This window comes from Apodemus sylvaticus, chromosome 1 (assembly GCF_947179515.1).
Source record: "Apodemus sylvaticus chromosome 1, mApoSyl1.1, whole genome shotgun sequence".
Lineage (NCBI taxonomy): Eukaryota > Metazoa > Chordata > Mammalia > Rodentia > Muridae > Apodemus > Apodemus sylvaticus.
In genome coordinates this window covers 180,304,800-180,326,265 of record NC_067472.1, presented here as the reverse complement: position 1 = coordinate 180,326,265, position 21,466 = coordinate 180,304,800, and the positions used below count along the sequence as shown (strand labels likewise).

The 21,466-nt window shown below is 44.5% G+C and overlaps 1 pseudogene; it reads right to left on the bottom strand.

The window, feature by feature from the left end:
* Positions 1-558: 558 nt before the first annotated feature.
* LOC127695578 (igE-binding protein-like) lies at positions 559-20,952 on the bottom strand (annotated as a pseudogene).
* Positions 20,953-21,466: the final 514 nt, after the last annotated feature.

Here is a 21,466-nt window from a genome sequence, read left to right as displayed (position 1 = left end):
CAATGAGCTTAACTCCAGGCGTGCAACAGCTGTTTGGGCCGGCTTTCTACTGCCTCAGGATTGACAGCCATACTTCCGTGGAGGTTCCATTCTCCAGAGCCGCAAGTGCCTGCGCAATGACCACTTTGTCTCATTTACTTTGGGTTCTGAGCCTACAGACCAACCATAACAGTAACACCAGCCCGCAGCAGACAGCCATGCCAAACATTCCCACCCCGACCCATTCCTTGAAGTAGGAAACACCCAGGAGGACAATCTTCTGGTGAAGGATAGAGCACTGCGGTTCGAAGCTCGCGAAGCATCTGCTCGAACTCGGAGGTCCAATTAGGCATAGGTAGGGGAAAGGTTGACATGATCCCCCAGCGAGGTTCTCGATCGTCAGGATCATCAGCAGAAGGGGCTTGTTCATCTTAATCGACTGGCCGGGTTGTATTTTTTCCTTGGTCCAATATGATTCGAGTAAGCCTTTCGGGGACCTAAAAAGGATTCTCTTCATTCTGTGGAAAAACACAAACAGCTCCCCTGGATCTTATTAGAATAGGATCCGGGCCTTTCCATTCATTGGTTAGCACATCCTTCCACTTTACTAGTTCTTTTAGGTCTTTGTGGTTCTCGACAGTGCCGGTCAGCAGCAGTCTGACCGTGGTCGTCAAAATTCAAAAAATTCATAGTAAAGAGTGCTACCGCTATAGCAACCCTTGGTATAGGGGGTAAGTCCTCCGCTATTCCCCCCCCCCTTTTTTTTTTTATTAAATAGGATTTGAGCGTATGGTGGGCTCACTCGATAATGCCTTGTCCCTGATGGTTATAAGGCAGACCTGTGATATGGATAACCTGCATTTGTAAGCAGAATTGTTTAAATTTTTGAGAGGTGTAAGCAGGTCCATTATCAGTTTTCAAGCATTTAGGTTTCCCCCAGGCACTCCATGCCTCGAGGCAATGTTGAATGACCAGGGTAGTATTTTCGCCTGTCAGAGGTGTGGCATGGAGAATGCCAGAACATGTGTCTACAGACACATGAACATATTGGAGCCTCCCAAATGAGGGCAGGTGGGTGACATCCATCTGCCAGACCTGTAGGGGAGAAATCCCCCTAGGATTCACGCCTGTATGGGGGGCGGGAAGGAACTGACAGCAGTTCTGACATTGAGTAACAATGTCTCGGGCTTCTTTTCTGGTACAAAGCATTGGGGAATTTTTCTGACTCTTGCAATCCCTCTTCATGTGCCCAGGCTTTCCGCAATTAAAGCAGATGCGCCTGTCAGGGCCCCGAGGAGGGCGTTTCTGAGACTGTAAGATGGCGGCAGCTAGGCCTGCATTAGTTAGTGGGCCACCTAGCTCCCGGCACACTCTGAGCCAATCTTGCAAGCCTTTGTTCTTTTCGGGGAGCTATTGCTGTGCAGTATTCCTGCGTGGCCTGCTCAAAGATGAGTTGCTCTATAAAGGGCATGGTAGCCTCAGAGTCCCCAAAGATTCGCCCCGCCGCTTCAGTCATTCTAGCCACAAAATCAGAGAAAGGTTCCTGGGTCTCCTGTATGATCTTGGTAAGCTGATTACTTCCCTCCCCTCTTTTTGAAAGAGCTTTCCATGTCCTGATTGTTGTACTTGATATCTGTTGGTATACCCCCCATGGATAGTTAGTTTGATTGGCGGCATAGTGCCCTTGCCCCGTTAGCATATCAAAAGTCCATTGCTGCTGTTCCGGGTGTTAGGGAGGCAGCATTGGCCCTAGCCTGATTTTGGGCTGCCTCGTGACATAAAGCCTTCCATTCTAGGTACTGTCCCATGGTGAGAAGCATGGCCTTGGCCACCGTCTGCCAATCGGTGGGTATCATGGCATCCCCTGCCAGTTGGTCTAACTGGCCCAATGTGAAATTGGCCGAGACTCCATATTTTCTAAAGGCCTCAGCCAGTTCTTTAATCCTACTATATTCCACTGGGGCATACGCCTGATCAGTGTTCTCCAGGCTTTCAAAGACGGGAAAGGACATCCGGAACTTTCTCCTCACCCTCTGGTAGGAAAGAGAAGGTTCCACGGCATGCCTCATAAGGAGGGGGCGCCGTGGGTGTTTTAGCAATGGTCATGGCAAAGTGAGGGTTCCGACTCCGCCCAAACCATGAGCTATATATATATTTTTACTATTATTAAAAGCTTGATTATTAACATCTCAAAAATAGCTGCTATAGTATTTGTGCTGAAGCAGGGAGAAACTTAAAGGAATAAACATGTGATCTGAGAGTACAAATTCTTTTGGATAACAATTATTAATTTTGCCTAAAAAGGGTTTGCCATGTAATAGATCAACCATTAATATTAATTTGATTGCTGCTTGAAGTAAGGAACAAACGTTTTCTTGAAAACAGAGGTTTAAGACCTCCTGTGGCAAGCTTAAAATAAGGTAAAAATAAGATAAAGCCAATTAATATATCCTAACAACCTTTGAAAACCATTTACCTAAAAAATTTTAAAAGTCCATAGTTAGAGCAAAGGCCTATAACAAACATTCTATGAACATTATACACTGAAAAATGTAAGATCCTAACTCTTGTATTGAAAGAGAGACAAACATTTTTTCTCACAGGATGTAAGGCTGTTAGCCATTCCTTGAGGCAAAAACTTTCTAATGAAATTGTTTTGTTGTCTCTTTAAAGTTAGAAGCAAATGCTTTTATAATTATCAGAATGTAAAGCAAAAAACCAACCCTTTAAATTTACAATAATTTTGTAGGGAGTAGACAGGCCAAATGTTAATGCCTTTATAGCCTCCTTGACCTTTCATAGATTTGAACTGCATTTTAACCCACACCTGGATAAGTCAAAAACTTTTTTTTTAAGCCAAACGCTCCCTAGGTGGGACATGTAAGGCAGAAACAATTTCTCAAAACTTCCTCACTAGCTTCCCCTGAGGCAGTTCTAAGTTTTGCATTAACTCAAATGTAAATTTTTTTTATCTGCCCTAGGATCCACCTTGAGTCCTTGACAAGGACTTTGTATGAGGTTCCTCAAATGTAAATATCTTCTAATCTGAGCCTTTTATCTAAGACCAGACCCAAACCTACAAGGACATTTTGAGGATTAAACAAAAGAAACCAGTAATTCCATGGTCAAAGGAACCTGCTTGATATCAAATACATTTCCACTGAGATCTCCTTTTTAATCTTGGAGGGTTAAATTTTGCTCTTACCATTGTAGCCTATAAACTTGTGGAAAAGTGGCAATGGGCCTCTAAAAGCCACAGCTGTATCACTCTCAAAATTATCTTAATTACAAGATATGTTAAGAATCGTGCAAACTGAAAACTGCAGCCAATGACACACTGGTGATTTTTATTGTAACTCAATTTTTCTTTGCAATATTAGAGCACAGCTACAACTTTGGAAGTAAATCCCAATTTTAAAACAATCTTTTTTTTTTTAAATCAATGACAAACACATTTTTACAGCACAAGGTTTGTCTGGCAGTGTAACTTATTAAAGAGACATTATTTTAAATCTTAAAATCCAGTCTCCAGGCCAAGATTCACACAAAACACCATGCCAATTTAAGAGCGTCTTAAAGGCCTGTATTTCCTGGATTGCATCATGCCACGTGTTGTTTAAAAATGGCGACTACCTTAAATTACCAGCTTTAACCTAACTTTTTGTTGATAACATATATCTTTTAAATCATGTCCAGTGACTTAAGCCAATACTCTATAGTCAAGACATGCAAAATATACCTTTAAATCCAATTATAAACAAGAACAAAGCATGAGTTGCGTTGAGCCACGTGTAGCTAGTTAAGATGGCTCCAACACTGAATCCCCAGTTTTTAAACCAACCTTTTCTTACTAACACTGTATCTTTTAAATCATACCCAATTAATTTATAACTCTTCAGTCAAGATGTTATGTAAAACCTTATACTGTTAAGACCAATTAGAAACAAGTATAACGCGACTACATGAATTTTACAAGCCAAACCAAAGTTTTCCCAAATCTTGAGGCTTCTGGGCTTTTAAAAGTGGCTTTTTCCCCAGCTATGTTTGCCTCTTGGGTGAGTGAGCTGCACTGCTGTGGCGCAGCTTTAAATCAGTCCTCACACAAACTGCGGCTGGCTTAAGAGGTTGCCAGCAGATGAAATCCTTACCAATTTTTCTTTTTAACATGAAACAGTCATTCACACAAAAACACAGAGAGGACATAAATGTACACATAGACAAACAGTCAGTGCACTGGGACAAACACAGATACACAGAAAGATAAGCACGCTTGTTAAGCAATTGCATCCATTTTCCTCTTTAAACAGCTCTTAGAGGCTGTGGACATATGCTTATCTGCAGAGCTTGCAGCTCACGGACGGGGTATACATTACTCCCTCCGTCCGTCTTTCCAAGGTTGGAGGAGTTTTTAACTTCTCTTTTATACACTCCCTTGTCCGTAGACTTTCCAGGAGGTCCATTTTCCTTATATCTAGGTTCCTTAAAATACTCTCCCTTGTCAGCACTTTCCGGGAGGTCCATTTTCCTTATATCTAGGTTCCTTAAAATACTCTCCCTTGTCAGCAGACTTTCCGGGAGGTCCATTTTCCTTATTCTGGGCCCGTTTCTTCTTACGTGCACCTAACCTCTCACTGCGCTCAGTTTCTGATATGCTGTCCTGGACTTCTTCGAGAACACTTCGGCCCTCGGCAACGGCAGTCTGGCAGTCCCTATCCTCCAAGCAGTTTTTAATGAGTTTCCATATTGCTGTCGTGTTACCTAACTTGTTCCATGAGACCAAGGCCAGCGACGTGGAGCAGACATACCAGGGAGCCACTCGATCTACCTCTCGTACAAAGTTCCTAAGCGTTCGGGTGGTTGGCAACCTTGATATTTCGTTGTTTCAGCACAGCCTCTAAGGTGGCGACAACCGATTGGGACGAACCCATGATGAGGGCGCACTCGCGGCTTATCTATGTCCGTCTTACCAGTGCGAGGAACCGAAGGTAAAAGGACCGCACACTGCTCCCTTATCTACGAGAGACTGAGGCATGGGCTCAGTTGCCGCCGCTTATCTACATCTACGTCGGCCTTACCACACCTAACACCAACCTTTATGAATGCAAAAGGAAACTATCAGAGAAAGTAGGAGCGCTCTCAGGACAATGACCAAGGCCTCAAGACTGCCTTCCCAAGGTGGAGAGAGATTCAACCCATAGTCCAAAAAAGACATACCTCTCTGGGCGACGTCACCTACAGTTCTGAATCCACCTCGAGTTCGAGGGGTCTCCGGTGGTGCTGACGATGGTCTGGTCGTGTTTCCCGGTTTCGGCACCAGTTGTCCCGCGCTACCGTCTCGCCAGCAAGAACGACGCGGCACACTTAGGATCCTTCTGTAGAAAGCTTTAATGCATCTTGAGAGGGAGAGCATAAGCTTACAGGGCGGAGACCCCAAGGGAGCGCGAACCCAAGTCTTATATAGGCAAGTCCTCCCGCCTTGGAGGTGGCGTACCCTGGTTGGCTGCGGCTCATTACCCCATATGACGCCATGAGGTAGGCAGAGACTCAGTGTCAGGAAACTCAGCTCGGGCATGCACACTCGGCCTGTTTATGACTCAGCAAGAACAGGAAGTAGGCGCCATCTTGTAATGAAGGACGTAGGAGCGTTCGGGCGGCTCCCGACACACAATGAAGGAGACCTTAAGCAACTGGCTCTCCCTCCTTTGATATAAGAAGATTTACTTTGTAGTAAGACCTTGACATTCATGAAATGTGCGACTTCTTCAGACAGTTTAATGACTGACAGCAGAAATGACTGCCAAAGTGGCCATTCTGATACAACCATCACTCACAAGTTGATTGCGTCTAGACATGAACGTGGAGACCTGAGCTATGGGTGACATGTATGTGAGAGGCGTCAGTAGGCCCAATGATCTTGGAATCTACACAAATCCCTTTCCAGAGTCCTATCACTATTGGTCCTTGCGACTGAAGCAGGCTCAGTTCTGGAAGCTGGTGTGTATCATGTCGCACAGTGTTCCAAGCTTAACATGTATGACTTCCTGTATAATCCTTTGAGGGTATCAGGTGTAGAACAAGCCCATTGCAGTCTGCAATAATTACACCAGGTTCGATTAGTAAAAATGGAGGGTGGCAAACCCAAGAAGGCTCTAAGAACTGTGAGCAATGAGGGCCTTCTCTGGTTTTTTTTCTCTATAAGCAAATATTCAAATGTTTCTGGATACACAGGCCAGAAAATGGAGAAAGAAAAAAAGATATGATAGTCCCTTGACCTGGAACTCAAAGCCAGTCTTTACTGTTCCTGATGTTTTGCTTCAGTCAAAGAAGACATCTCTTCCAAAGACTGTGGGACCAGTGGGCATTTGATTTTCCAATAGATAGAGTAAATCAGATTTTTGTGATGGTGTACTGGCTAGTTCTCTGTGTCAACTTGACACAGGCAGGAGTTATCACAGAAAAAGGAGCTTCAGTTGTGAAAGTGCCTCCATGAGATACAGCTGTGGGGCATTTTCTCAATTAGTGATCAAGTGGTGAGGGCCCCTTGTGGGTAGGTCCACCTTTGGGCTGGTGCTCTTGGGTTCTATAAGAGAGCAGGCTGAGCAAGCCAGGGTAACCAAGCCAGTAGGAAACATCCCTCTGTGACCTTTGCATCAGCTCCTGCTTCCTGACCTGCTTGAGTTCCAGTCCTGAATTCCTTTGGTGATGAACTGCAACGTGGAAGTGTAAGGTCAATAAACCCTTTCCTCCCCAACTTGCTTCTTGGCCAGGATGTTTGTGCACGAATAGAAACCCTGACTAAGACAAATTGGTACCAGCATAGTGGGGTATTCCTGTGACAACCTGACCATGTTTGGGGGAGGACTGTGGACTTTGGAACTTTGAGCTAGAAAATCCATTAGAATATTGAGAGCTCTGTTGAAAGTTCTGTAGGAGCTTGGAAGACAATACTAAGAACAGTGCAAAAGATGGAGGCCTGGCTTGTGAAATTTCAGAGGGAAGATTAAAGATTCTTACAGTGGCCATGTTTTGATTGTGAAGATTCTGTGGTTTTGGTTAGCTGGGGCTGAAGAATCAGCTGTGAGTAACAAGATACCAGAACCACTAAAGCCAACCTTTGTGTTACTGGGACTATTGATGCTGGTTAGCTGGAGCTAAGAAATTAGCAGTGATTAAGAAGAGACCAGCATCACTGAGAGGAAATCTTCTTGGAAGTGTTTTCTGAGAGCACAGAGAGTGTGTTCCAGAGATAGCCACAGTTGTATTTTGTGCTGTGGATGGACTTGGGACTGTGTAAGAGTCAACCACATGGTACTCATCTTGAAGGCATGAAGGGGTCATGAAGAGCATCTGAGGCTCTTGGCACAGTGAGAGGCCACGGAAGGCCATTGGTGAAGATGCAGCCTCAGTTTCAATTGATGGCCCAGGACTTGAAGGGGTCATGCATAGGAGCAGAGGCTTCTCACCATGAAGAGAGCCTATGAGAGGCTGTTGGTGAAGCCTAATTACAGTGGAAGATAGCAATGTTTTGGAGATGCCAGTACCATGCGATGACCACAAAGAACAGCAGCAGCAGTGGAGTACAGGCAGCTGGAGCCTAGAAGACAAACTGTGTGCTACAAAGGGCAGAGCTAGAAAAGCCCTTGGAGGAGCCCAGAAGATCATGAGTCCCAGACATTGGACATTTGGAGTTTTAGTTTTGCTTTTGGATGTTGACTGTGCCCTGATATGTTTCCCACTTGAAGGAAGAAAGTATTTTAGTGGAGCCCACAGTTAAGACTTTGAACTTTTAAAAGAATTTGAATTTTAAAGATATTGGATATTTTAAGGTGATTAAACTTTTAATATGTAAAGACGGTGGGACTTTTAAAGTAATTTAGATCTTGGGGATGAATAAGAAAGTAAGGGTTGAGGAATAATAGTGATGTGTATGTGTGTCAAGTTGACAAGGGGTCAATTGTACTGGCTAGTTTTGTGTGTCAACTTGACACAAGCTGGCATTATCACAGAGAAAGGAGCTTCAGTGGGGAAGTGCCTCCATTAGATCCAGCTGTGGGGTATTTTCCCAATTAGTGATCAAGTGGTGAGGGTCCTTGTGGGTAGGTCCACCTTTGGGCTGGTGCACTTGGGTTCTATAAGAGAGCAGGCTGAGCAAGCCAGGGAAAGCAAGCCAGTAAGAAACATCCCTCTGTGACCTCTGCATTAGCTCCTGCTTCCTGACCTGCTTGAGTTTCAGGCCTGACTTCCTTTGGTGATGAACTGCAACGTGGAAGTGTAAGGTCAATAAACCCTTTCCTCCTCAACTTGCTTCTTGGTCATGATGTTTGTGCAGGAATAGAAACCCTGACTAAGACATAAGGTTTAAAAAATAATTTTTGTACTGAACCATTTCTTTTATTAAAGCTCAGTTGAAGCAGAATTGATGTGCCCTCTACTGTGCATAAATTATAAAATGTAAGAGGTTTGTTGTTGTGGATGGTGGTGGTGGTGGTTTTGTATTGTGAGGCAAGATTTCTATATGTAGCCCTGACTGTCCTGGATGTCTCTCTGTTGACCACGATGGCCTCCAACTCAGAGATATTTCTACTTCTGCCTCCCAAGTGCTGCAATTAAAGTCCTGTGCCAACACTGCCTGGCATGGTAGGTATTATTTAATGTATAAACCCAAGAAATCACTGTAGTCATGATAATGAACACCTACCTTCACTGGTCCTAATGTGCCCTCCTTTACAGTCACCCCTTTCCTAACTGCCCATCCTGGTGTTCATTGATATGTTTTCCCCTTTGAGAAGTTCTTGTAAATAAAATAAGTGTCTTTCATTCCTGTATAACCATGAAGATTTTCCATTAAACCTCAAGTGTGGGATTGTGTACAGTTTCTCCCATGTCATTTGTCCAAAGACGTTTAGCAGCCTTCTGGTTGAGACCATTGCAAATAAAGCTGCTCTGAGCATTTGCCTGTCCCTCTCTTCCATGCGTCAACATCCAGACATCAAGGCCTGCATGTCTCACTTCTACATGTTAGACTTTACCTTCTAGACATGATGGCACAGGTCAACAATGAAGGATTATAATACAAACATGTCCCAAGCGAAGGTACACACGTCATGACACACAGACCTATGTCAGACAGACCATTGTTGAGCAGGAGACAGAAAAACATGAGGAAGAGGAGGCCTCAACCTTTTCTTGGGGATCCATGGGCACAGCAAACAGTTCTTGGATTTATTGGTTTGAATAATCTCAATAGTGTTCAGGTTCAGGACCATGCCTGGAAAGATGTTTTGGAAAGATACTGGCTTGGGCATTAAAAGGTGGAGGTGGTCTGTTTGCTTAGGAATCATTGGATTGCCTGTGAGAGCTTTGTCCCTGGGGGGGGGGGGACATTTGACTTCCCAAGGACTAGCTGCCTTCCTTAGGAAGCCTTAGGTGTTATCATGTCACATCAGGAAACAGATGAACAGAGAAATGGCTTCATGCTTGTCAGTCTTACACACTGACCAATGTGTCCTGTTTGTATGACTTTCAGTCCCTAATCCCGCTCACCAGCACTTGCTCTGTTCAACAAGTCTTCACAATTTTTGCCACACTTAAACAGACTAAGAGTTGTGGTATACATTGCTCAAATCTGTTTTTCAGTACATGTTGACAAACTGACTAATATTACTAATATCACCTGTGGAGAAGCACCTGTAGGAGTTCCTCTCATTATGCAGTTTGGATTTGGCTCAGTAAGGAGGTGGCAGCTGGTACTAAGTGTAAGTAGACACCTGCTTAGGAAGCCAGTCTCTTGGCAACTGAGAAAAGCCTGTACCGAGGGTGAAATACAGCCCTTCCATTTCCAAGTCCCAGCACTTGTAAAGATGTAAAGTTGTAAAGATGAATCAGATGTTCTGAGGCATTTTGTTGTGCAAAATTTAAGTACTATGAGGTAAATCTGAGAATCCATTCCACATACCACATTCCAGTAGAAAATACACAACGGATTTTGGCACATGATCAGTGTAAATTACTTGAATATTGCACAGTATCTAATCTGTAGAAAATTGTAATAAATAAAATAAGATAAAGACCTACATCCTTCTCCCTTTAAAAAAAAGAGTTGTGGTATTGTGCTGTTTGTCCATTATAACAGTTGGAGTTCATCATTTCCCTTTACACTGCTTGCCATTCCTCTCCCTCTTAGCTGTGTGGCTGCTGTTGGGAGTTTGTGTGTATGTGGGAGAGAGGGCAAGCACATGGAACAGTGTGCATGGAGATCACGGGACAATCCTCAGTCATCGTTTAAGACAGCTCTCTGGCTGTCTAACATTGTGGACTGCCAGGCCAGATGGCCTACAAATATCTGGGAATTCACCTGTCTCCTCCCATCTCTTGAATGGAGCACTAGGACTACAGACACATGCTAACAAGTCTGACTTTACACCGGTTCTGGGAGTTGAGCTCAGGTCCCCAATAACACACAGTAGCACTCTGCCCATCGAACCTTCTTCCCAGCCCTTCCCTATTTTCCCTTTAGTTGGGCATGGACATCTATCTCTTTCCCCATTGAAGTGTTATTATTAAGGTATGGGTTTCTCTTAAGGATTTATTTATTTATTTTATGACTATGACTACACTTTTGCTGTCTTCAGGTATACCTGAAGAGGGTCACGGATGGTTTTGAGCCACCATGTGGTTCCCCGGGAATTGAACTCAGGACATCTGGAAGAGCAGCCACCTTTTAACTGCTGAGCCATCTCTCTATGCCCTGGTTTTGTTTTTGATGAGGGTCTCTCTATGTACACCTGGCTGTCCTGGAAATTGCTAAGTCAACCAGGCTGTGGCAAATGATGACTCTCACTAGCAAACCAAGAGAATCTGAGAAACACACCCATGTGATCCCTGAGTTACTCCCCTGTTATAACTGGACACAAGTAGCCCACAGTCCTCTGATAAAGCCCAGAGGCAACACATGAGGTGTCTGTGAACCTCCTTTCTGTCCTGCAATCTGGTGAAGTCTAAGGCTGCTTACATTCTATTTTCCCTCAGACAACCCCAGTCTGCACAGTACCACACAGCTGCAGTAAACTGAGCATGGGTGAGCACACCTACAATCCCAGCACTTGGGAGGAAGAGACACATGGATCTCTGTGAGTCCAAGGCCAACCTAGACTGCATAGCATCATAAAAAGAAGGTTGCAAGGGCTCTCCCAGGATCACCTGGCTAATCAGGGGCTGTCACTCTGCTCTGAGTGACCACACAAGTCATTAATCTCACTGACTCCCAGATCCTCTGAAGACCTCACAGGACTCCCGTTAAGCACACACACATGGGGCACAGAACAGAGCTACAGGCATTTATTAAAATCAGCTGAAGAGATGAGGGCACAGGTGTCAGGAATCCAACTTCAGGAAAAAGGACAGGACAGCAAGACAGCACTCGAATCAGACATGGTGCAAAGATGGGTTGCCCAAGCCCATTAGACTGTAAGGGCCTTAAAGTTGATGAGCTGATCTACAATATTCTAGACCATATCACTGCCATGGTATTTCAGGCATTCTGGGCTGAGGAGCATGGATTCCTGGAAAACAGACAGACAGAAACAGAGGTGGCTACAGTCAATGTGCAGGACCTCAGCAGGGCTCCCCAACCACCCAGAATGAGATCACTCTTCATCCACAAGAAAGAAAATCTTCTGCAGTGATTCAGGTCTCCAGCAACAGACTCTGCCTCAAGGGAACTGGAGCCCACCCACAGCCTTCAGGAGGAAACCTGAAAGCCTCCATAGCCAGACAGGAAAGAAGGGGAGAAGGTTCCAGGAGTCATGATGGGGGCTAGGTCTAGAGAGAGATGTGATAGCTGAGTATGAGTTTGGTGATGTCTCCAATACCTGAGCACATCACCCCATGCACATTGGCAGTATGACCATGTTAAAAATACATCCCCCATGGGGGCTTGTTACAAGAAATTCATTTTTGGATAACACTGTGGTTTTGCAGGACCTGACACTCAAATAATAGTACTTTGGGGAACAGGATGAGAGCTACTCTGTTCAAAATATATGTCTCTGCGATTCCGTTATGTTTGAAACAAGAGGCAACAGGAGGCATCTCAGCTGTGGTAGGCAGTGGCAGACAATCCCTGGGCATAGGGGTGGAATTTAAGCCTTTGGGGGAGGTTCTGACTATACCTCAGATGATGTGAATGGATGGCGCCTCCATCTGAGGCAGGGGAGTAGAGTCAAGGGAGGTTCCAAAGAGGACCCTGGTAAGTAGACAGAAGTTTCTGGTATCTTCACACAGACCTGTGATTACTGTACGTGTGCAGAGGCTAGAATAAAGACTCCCCTGTTCCTACTATGGGTAAGAACCCCATGTTTACCTAGCATGTGGTAGTGAATTGCAGGAACCTGCATGGAACAGACTGGATGTATACCTGGCATGCTACTTTGACCTGTGCTATGGTGATCAAGGGTTTAAATCCTCAGTTACAGGTCACCTGACATGTATTAATGATCACATTGATCATTTGTACACAGCCTTCCACAATTTACTGCATGGGAGAGTAAGTGAGGTTAGGGAGGACTTTACCAGAATTTGAGGATTGAGATGAATTTTGTAAACACCTCCCGCTTCGTAGCAGCCCTGGAGTTTTTCAAAGGCCTCCAATTCCTCAGTAGAAACATCAAACAATGAAAGTTGGGACTTCATCATGTTCTTACTTTCAAAGAGTATTGAAAAATAGACCCTGAAGAAAGGAGGGCATGCTTCTGCTGCAAACACAGACATCATTATAAGGCCACAGGCTGCGAGAAACAGGCTCAAGTGTTCTTGACACATCTACAAATGCCTTCACTATCTTTTCCCATAGTCCTGCCCTCCCAAAGACTGCAGTCTCACAGATATGACATGGTCTCCATGAGACACACACTTTACATGAGTGGACAGGCCCACATAGCTGACCCTTCAGAAAAGTCCTCCATTGGCCTCAGCCTCAACTGTACAACTAAGCATCATCACTAGAACAAGTCCACCTCCCCGACCCACCCATCCCAAGTGTTGTAACCCAGAGCAGAAAGTATCAACCGTCCTCTGCAGTTCCTTGCCTCCCAAAGACCCCTAGGTCTGTCTCAGGGCCCCACTTAGAGATCTACATGGGACTAAGATGGGGATGAGCGAGGGTCCCACTCTCACTTGTCTGGAAGCCCAGCTCTCCAATCACCAGCAAGGCCAGCAGAAGAAGTGTCCCCTTCATGGTGGAGAGTGCTAAATGCACTACTCAGAGCAGATGCTCTTCCTTATAAACCATTATAGCCCTGAGCCCAGCAAACCCCACCCCCAACCCTACACCCCAGATGCTCCAAATACCTTTGGGCAGAAACTAGCACTGGTGGATCCCTGTCCAATTTGCTGACAGGAAGGGGTATGCGAGCCCCTCCCACTCAGAAGAACAAACACCATGGGAAGGCCTGAAGTCATTCCTTTCTGGAGAGAAGTTGTTCATTCTTTGCCAAAGAGAAGTTAGAGCTGACCTTTGTAAGGAGCTCAGCTCGAGTGCTGAGCCAAATGCCCCAAGGACCTGTCCTACTTGACAACTCTCCTTCCTGGTCACATCCTCACCTCTCCTGGCTCCAAGCATGGCCTCTCCAAGTTGGGACAAGAAGGCACAGGGGTCAAGGAGGGTTTCTGTCTCTGCAGGTAGTCAGCAGTCCAAAACACTGGATGTGCCTGAGGTCAAGGCTTAAACAGAAGGATGCATGTCTGGGTTCTTGTAAGGCCTCTTGAACATCTTTAGCTGCTGAGGCCTTTGAACTGGATCCCTGAGGACATGGAGGTGACATCTTACTCTTGGTTTCTCTCAGCCAGGGTAGTCCCCAGCTCTTTGGCCATGTGGGTATCCTTGGGAGCTGATGATGGTTTTATATCACCAATTCTGCTTCACTCCATAGTAGGTCAATCCTATTGTCCTGCTCACTCTGTCCCCTCTCAGCTCTGTCAGGAACCATGTCTCTAAGAGGTTTGATCAAGAGTCCATGTGGTGAGAGCAGTGAGTGGTAGAGTGAGGGACTCACCGCTCTACATGAGCTCTCAGTTGTCCACAACCCCACGGGCTAGTGTGGACTGCCTGGCTGTAAACTACAGTGCTCCACAGGCCTCAGGCAGTGCTCTGTGTGTATAGACTATCTCACGTTGAGAACAACCTACTTACCCTAAGGAAGACAATTTCAGCACAAATGAGATGTCAGCTGGGTGTTGTAGTCCATGCTTCTCGAGACAGAAATCCCTTCAGTCCAAGCTCACCCTGCTTGCAGTGTTTGATGGTTCATCTTGATGATCATCCTCACAGGGTTGAGAGTTGCGATGGAAATACAGCTCTGTGTGGAAGTTTTTATGCTTTGTCAATTGATGACCATAGACTGACTTTCATGTGTCAGCATGGACTATGGTCATAGAAGGGGTGCAAAGAGGAAAACAAGCTGGGCACAACCATTCATGCCTCTCTGCTTCCTGATTGTAGATGTGGTCAACCACCTCAAGTTCCTCACTGTGCCTAGCTCACCGTGATGGACTTTGTCCCGTAAAACTGTGAGCAGAAAGATGCTTCTCCCCTGACATTTGGTCACTAGTTCACTACAACAGTGGTGGATGGAGTGTGGGGAGCTGTTTTGATGGGCCCTAAAGATGGTGCCTGGCCATGCACCAGGCTTGCTGCTCAACGAATGGGCAGGTCCTTGTTTGAAAGAGCTTGAGTGCCTACCCTGCTTCCGCCTTGCTGTGGCCTATGAGCATCTGCCACGTGGCTCATGGGGATTGGCTCACCGCTTCCACCTTGATGCAGCCTATGAGCATCTGCCATGTGGCTCATGGGGATTGGCTCACTATATTATATTTAAGGGGGTTGGCGAAGTGCCTCAGGAGTCAGAAGATTGTTCAAGATTCCTGAATAAATGGCTTAAAGAAGAGTTCGTGTGTTGTGTCTTTCCTTGCTGGTCGAGATGGGCATGACAAGTGGTGGCCCCCACGGGGATCCTCCATTTCATACGACTCAGAAATTTTTGCAATCAGGGCAGCTGGCTGGTAAGTTCCCAGGTAAGGAGGGACAAAGGCAAAAGTCCTCAGTACAAGAGACTATAAAGACTCCTGTGTGGAGTGATAACGAATTGCTGAAGTGAGATCTAAGCAAAAGAAAAATAAATATGGGCGTTTCTCCATCGCACGCAATTTTTCTGGCTCTTCAGGAGCTGCTGAATTCAAAAGGAAAAAATAAAATCAGAGGAAATAAGGGGATTGGCTCTACAGGGACTGATTTAACCTTCCTGTCCCAGGATCTTGATAAGCGACCCTTGTTGGAGCTAATCATAGATGGAAAGAAAATTTTGGGTCTGTTAGATACTGGAACAGATAAAAGTATTATAGCAAAAAAGGAATGGCCTGCTAGTTGGCTAATACAAGCTTCTTCACAGACTCTACAAGGACTAGGCCATGCAAAAATCCCAGACATGAGTGCAAGAAAGTTAAGATGGCAAGATGCGGAAGGTCATAAGGATGTTATGCAGCCTTATGTTTTAGAATTACCAGTCTCCCTATGGGGGAGAGATCTCTTGCTGGAAATGGGGTTCAAATTGAGTAATGATTCTCCCTATTCCCTTAAGGCTCAAGCCATGATCAGAGATATGGGGTTTTATCCCAGTATTGGAGTGGGAAAATATTTACAAGGAAGAAGAAATCCAGTTCAAGCTAGAGGAAATAAGGGAAAGGAGGGTTTGGGTTTTTCATAGGGCCACTGGGGAAGGAATACCTATTACTTGGAAAATAGAGGAGCCAGTGTGAGTTCCTCAGTGGCTTCTGTCCTCTGAAAAATTACAAGCAGCCAATCAATTAGTGGAGGAACAATTACAATTAGGAAAAATAAAGCCCTGGAATACACCCATGTTTGTAATTAAGAAAAATCTGGAAAATGGAGGTTATTACATAACCTTAGAGCCATTAATTAACAAATGCAGATCATGTGGCCAGTACAGAGAGGGCTGCCCTTGCTCTCTTCAATACCTGCTAAATGGCCTCTTATACCTGTGGATATTAAGGATTGCTTTTTTTACATTCCCTTATGTGTAAAAGATAGTGAAAGATTTGCAATTACTGTTCCTTCCCTTAATCATGAAAAGCCAGACAAAAGATATCAGTGGGTACTGCTACCGCAGGGGATGGAGAATAGTCCCACTATGTGCCAACCCTTTGTGGGAGAAGCTCTTTTGCCATTTCGAAAGAAATATCCTGAAGTAAGATGTGTCCATTATATGGATGACATTTAGATTGCTGCCCGTTTGGAAGAAGTTCTGCATAAAGTTTATATAGATCTGGTGAAGGCTTTAGAGGATAGAGGATTATTTATAGCCCCGGAAAACGCTCAGCAAAAACAAGTGATAGATTATTTGGGAGCTAGCCTACAAGATCAATGAATAGTTCCCCAAAAGGTGGAGTTGTGAGTAGATAATTTAAAAACCCTGACATGATTTTCAAAAATTGTTGGGTGATATTAATTGGATTAGGTGTTATTTAAGACTTCCAAATTATGTATTAAAGCCTTTATATGATATTTTAATGGGAGAAGCTGCTCTTGATTCTCCTCGAAGCTTAACATCTGAGGCACGACAAGCCCTGGAAGCAGTAGAGAGAGAAGTAGCTGGAGCCTTTTTATAACGTATAGAAGAGGGCAAGGATATTTCTTTATGCGTTTTACAATCTTTTCGGCAGCCTACAGGGTTGCTGTGGCAGGGTGGGCCTTTGCTGTGGATTCATCCAACAATATCAGCCGCCAAATCGGTTGAGTATTATCCTACAGCAATGGCTTCTTTAGCTACTATATTCAACAGTGTTTACAATATTTTGGATATGCCCCTGCCGTAATTATCACCCCATATACTGCTCAGCAAATTAAGATTTTGGATGCTACCATTGATGATTGGGCCATATTACAATGTAGTTTTGCTGGCAAATCAGATAATCATTATCCTAAACATCCTTTGATGTAGTTTTTTAAAGAACATCCCATAATTTTTCCAAGGTAACAACTCAAGGACCCATTAAAGGCTCCGTTAATGTGTACTGATGGGTCCAAAACAGGATATGGAGCGTATTTAATAGGCAAAAGAGAACCAAAGGTGTTTCAGTTTAAGCCAAGATCTCCACAGATTGTTGAGTTCCAAATCGTTTTAGACATGTTTCAAAATTGTCAGTTTCCTTTTAATTTGATATCAGATTCATCATATGTTGTCAATTTAGTAAGAGTAGTGGAAGCTGTAGGTAAATTTAAAATATCTAGTCCTATCCTACCTATTCAGGCATATATGGTGCAATAACAAAAATCTATTATGGGAAGAAAAACTCCTTTTTTTATTACTCATTTGAGTGCTCATTCTGGACTTCCTGGGCCTATTAGTGAAGGTAATGATGTTGTGGATAAATTTACAAGAATGCAGTTCATTTTTTCGAGTTCCAAAATTGAATGCGCTAGTGCCTTTCATCAGAAATTTCATGTTAATGCTAAGACATTACAGAGTGAGTTTCAAATCTCTAGATCTGATGCTCGGGAGGTGGTTTTAAGGTGTCCTCAATGCATAATTCATCTACATCTGCCCTCTTTGGGTGTGAATCCTCGAGGTCTAAGACCCTTACAAGTTTGGCAAATGGAGGTTACACATCTCCCAGAGTTTGGTACCTTGAAGTATGTTCATGTGTCTGTGGATACTTGCTCAAGTATCATTTATGCTTCTCCTCTCAGTGGAGAGAAAGCAAAAAATGTCATCGGTCATTGCCTGGATGCGTGGGCGGCCTGGGGTAAGCCTCAACAATTGAAAACAGATAATGGACCTGCTTATACAGGACATTCCTTTGCCTCCTTTTGTAGCCAAATGGAGATGTAGTTATTTCATTGGTTGCCTTACAATCCCCAGGGTCAGGGCATTGTGGAACGTGCCCATTGCACCCTTAAGGAGATGCTTGAAAAACAAAAAGGGGGAATAGGCCACGGCCGTACCCCTAAGGAGAGAATAGCTCTTGCTTTATTTACTCTTAATTTTTTAATTTTGGATTCTGAGGGTCTAAGCGTGGCAGATCATCATTGTCACAAAGGCGGATCATTGAAAGGTTTCATTAAGTGGAAGGATGTGCTTACAGGCACTTGGCATGGCCCACATCCAGTATTGGCGTGGGCGAGAGGATCTGTGTGTGTTTTCCCTCAGGATCACTTGGAACCTTTTGGATCCCAGAATGCTTAGCTCGCAAGTGTGATAATCATGAAGAATTCCCTGATATAGCTGATGCCTGTGCTGGAGATGATCCTCATTTGGGGCAGGGTGGAAGTGGTACCCAGATGGGGGATATTGTCTGTGTTTCCAAAACCCCTTCCAATTCGTCATGACACGAAATGGGTCCAAAGATTTTGAATCCACCATGAGGGATCTTCACCTTGCTATTGTCCATGTGAATTCCACCTGAGTGGATTTGTCTGTTGCTGAGGGGCTATCCTCTTGGATTGCCTCAGCCATGAATCATCTGAAAGAATGGGCAGGATTGGGAGTCATGGCAGTTATGCTGGTAGTGGCCTGTCTGGTGGGCTTATGGTGCATTTGCAAAATGAGGTTGGCTCAAAAGCAGCATGCAGCTATGGCGGTACAAGCATTCGTGGCTATGGATGCTGGCTAGTCCCCTCAGGTATGGCTCTTCATGATGAACGAATAATCGGCACACTAAGGATGCGAAGCTAAGCACTGCACTCCGGGTCAGCTTCTAGAGGCCCCGAGAAGAGCACGTCAGATTGCATACAGGTTGGCATCCCAGATCCCGTCTCTGAAAAAAAGATGTCGGACTGGTCTGACCCTCACAGGGTGACGAGCCCTGCTATGAGTCGGTACAAGGTCCTTAAAATGGTTACAGAGATTGGACCTCTACTCTTGCCTGTTGCTTTTTACGAATAAAATAAAAAAGGGAGAACTGTGGGGAGCCGTTTTGACGTGCCCTAAAGATGGCGCCTGGCCGTGCACCAGGCTGGCTGCTCGACGAATGGGCAGGTCCTTGTTTGAAAGAGCTTGAGCGCCTTGAATGCTTCTGCTTGCTGTGGCCTATGAGCATCTGCCAGGTGGCTCAGGGGGATTAGCTCACTGCTTCTGCCTTGCTGCAGCCTATGAGCATCTGCCATGTGACTCTTGGGGATTGGCTCACTATAATATATTTAAGTGGGTAGGGGAAGTGCCTCGGGAGTCAGAAGATTGTTCAAGGTTCCTGAATAAACCGCTTAAAGAAGAGTTCGTGTGTTGCGTCTTTCCTTGCTGGTCGAGATAGGCCTGACAGTGGAGTACTTTTTAGCATGTGCAAAGCCCTTGGTTTATTCCACAGCACCCCATACATATAAACAGGGGCAGCCAAAGAGATGAATAAGTATGAAAATTGTTTATTATGCAAGCAAAAAAGCTTAGGATCAGATTCCCAGCACCCATGAGAATGGTAGTGTGCATGCCTAATCCCATGTGAGCTCCAGGTTCAATAAGAGACCTTGTCTCAAAAAGTAAGGTGGAAGGCCATTGAGGGAGGTCAGTGATTAAAGGTGTTGGGATTAAAGGTGAAGACCTGAGTTCAAATCCCAGAACATACCTGGTAGAAGAAGAGAATAAACTCCTCCAAATTGTCGTATGACCTTCACGTGAACACACACACATCTTGGCACCTCTGCCCACACACAGTCACACTCACACACAAGCACACAAACACATGAACACATGCCTACAAATGTCTGTGGAAACTGGCATGAGAAAGCTCGAAAAAGTTACTAATGAACAAATATCAAAATTCTGAACAACAAACTCAATATTGATTGGGCTATAATAGAGAAATCACATATGCTGGTGTGGTGGTTGCACGTCAGATAAATAAATATGGATATAAGTCAGTGTTCTTACATCTCACAGAAGAATTCCTGAGGATCTATAGATATTCCTCCTAGGAGTTGACCTCCCTTGGTGTGAGTTGTATTGCAAGCAATAATGTTCTACATGATTGCCCAGTCAGTGAAAATTTTGCTGGGTACACACACTTGAACCCTTGATTTTCAGCCCTCAGAACCTGTGAGGTCCGCCAGGCACGAAGTGCACACCAGTAACCTCAGTCCCAAAGAGTTCACCCAGGGCTCACTGGCCAATACATCTAGCCAAATCAACAAACACCTGGCTTAATAAGAGGCACTATTTCAAAAAATATAAGGTGGTCTCAGCTATAAAGAGGACCCAGATTCATTTTCATCACACACACGGCAGCTAACAACCATCTGTAACTCCAGTTCCAGGGGATCCAGTGCTCTCCTGTGACCTCCACAGGGAAAGCAAACATGACTGCATAAGATACTCAGGCTGCACAATCCCCTCATACATAAAATAAAACTAAACAAAACATCAGAAAAATCACACACATATGTTTATATATACATTTATATGTGTATGTATATACACATATATGTATGTAAAATGCATACATACACACACACACACACACACACACACACACACACACACACATATATATATACACGGTGGAGAGCAACTGAAGGCACTCACTGTCTGTCCCTGACCACCTGTTGCATACACATATGTGTGCCATGTGTCTTAGTTAAGATTGCTGTTGCTATGATATGACACCATGACAGAAAACAGAGTAGTGTAGCGTCACCCAGCAGTAGACACTGGCTTAGCCACACTGTGTGCTTGTCCCCATTGCCAACCCTGTACAGAAGAGAAAGGCCCCCAGTGGGAACATTCTACAGGCCTCCGCAGGCCTTGGAACATGGAAGGCTAAAAAAAAAAAAAAAAAAAAAAAAAAAAGACCAGTGGGCTCAGCAGACAGTTCACAAGTAGATGTCAGAACTTGGCATCTAATTGCCCAAACACTTACCGGATGTGAATCCTGTTTGGCACGGCTAACCAGTAAGTCTTCAGCAAACTTCATGCTGTCACCAGCTGATAGAGAGAAAGTGAAAACCAAGTGCCTTTTACAACAAACTGCTTAATTCTGACTTATCAAAACACTTACAATCTTTACTTTTAAAATGAAATACCAGCCAAATCACACAAACACAAAGACTTATGGAATATCGGCATTGCAGGAGGAGCAGTTTGAAGCCAAGCCTGAGTTATGAGGGAAGAAGGTATTGCACATTTTAAGAAGGGTCTTGTTTATAGACCTGTGAGAAGTGAGATAGCCCTTCAGCCAGTCTAACCAGCATTTGTGAAGACCTCCTATGTGTGTTAACCCTGAGATAGAGGATGGCCTTGCTCTCCTGAACCTTCAGACATCTAAAGAACAACAAAATGCATCAAATACAAGAGAAGCTAGAGAAGAGGAAGTGGAGTTTAGAGCCTTCACTATGGTGGAGGTGGGGAGACTTCTTATACACAAGGGAACCATCATGTACCCTGCTGGTTTGTAATCTGTGTTGTGTTACTATGACAAAAAGTCACAA